The sequence below is a fragment of the Diadema antillarum genome, unplaced genomic scaffold (assembly GCF_040938485.1).
Source record: "Diadema antillarum isolate AM-2024a unplaced genomic scaffold, OU_Dant_1.0 scf00000040, whole genome shotgun sequence".
Classification (NCBI taxonomy): Eukaryota; Metazoa; Echinodermata; class Echinoidea; order Diadematoida; family Diadematidae; genus Diadema; species Diadema antillarum.
Window position 1 is genome coordinate 583,772 of NW_027270929.1, and position 1,229 is coordinate 585,000.

The following is a 1,229-nucleotide window of genomic DNA, read 5'->3' on the forward strand; positions in this document are numbered from 1 at the left end:
ACACGCCCACTTTTCTACATTTTTCTCTTTTCAATTCCACGCGAGCTAAACACCTCACTGAATACAAAGCAATCAAGAGTTCGAGAATTTCTCTTGTGAAAAGCTGCTGTGAAAAACTTCGGGATTCTGAACATTTTACCCAATGAAATCCTTTTTCCGCCATACTGACCTCGTTTTCCAGATTGTAACCCATGCTTCTCTGGAAAAGGGGAGTGTTGTGACTTTTGTCGAATTAAAAGAAAAGCGCGTTGAATCGCTCGACTGTGTAAACTTATATTAAAAAAAAAGGTGTGCTTTCAAAGAGGTATGTTCAGTCCAATTTTGGTTCAGTTCGTTTGTGATCAACAGACTGTCGGGTTATAACAAAACCTCAAAACTTAATCTTCTTCTGGCTAGTTTCTTCTTGCGAACTGATTGAAATCGTAAGTTTGTATAAAACTACCGCATTTTTTTCTTTCTTACTTCCCTATATAGGGAAAGTGTTTCTTCTTCTGACTACTTCACCTGACATTTAAATTTCCGCATATTCCTAGGCAATGCGTTGAGCTAGCCCTCATCTGATTGCGAAATACCGAATGTTCATTCTTGTTAAGACCTAATATTCTTGTCTATGTATACTTTTCTTTTTGTCAGCATAACCTCGAAATGACAGAACGAAAGGCCGTGATCAAGAATGCTGACATGTCTCAAGACATGCAGAAGGACGCTATCGATTGCGCCACCGATGCCATGGAGAAACACAGCGTCGAGAAGGACATCGCTGCTTACATCAAAAAAGAGTTTGACAAGAAGTACAACCCGACCTGGCATTGCATTGTGGGAAGGAACTTTGGCAGTTACGTCACACACGAGACGAAACACTTCATCTACTTCTACCTTGGACAGGTCGCTGTTCTACTCTTCAAGTCAGGTTGATGGATGACTTGCGTTTTGATGATGTGGATACGTTCCACCAGCAACGCCCGATGCATTCGGGATGACCATGATGTGCCGGAAGCATTGCTTGTACAATCACATGTCGCAGAGGTTCGATCAAAATTGTTTAATGTGACCCGTAATTGCCAACGGCGGTGGCAGATCTTTCATCAAAATAGTTCTTCAGAGACCTTGTGACAATAACACTCTAATTACCAACGAATCACTCTCAAATGATACATTTTGTGACTGTCTGACTGTAGTCTGTGTTGGATCACCGCGATCATCACATTTTTCCAAATGTTATTTTTTTT

At 40.9% G+C, this 1,229-nt stretch overlaps 1 pseudogene; it reads left to right on the forward strand.

Annotated features, from left to right (window-relative positions):
* The first annotated feature begins 300 nt into the window (after positions 1–300).
* LOC139711776 (dynein light chain 2, cytoplasmic pseudogene) overlaps positions 301–1,229 on the forward strand; it is a 1,783-nt pseudogene continuing 854 nt past the window's right edge.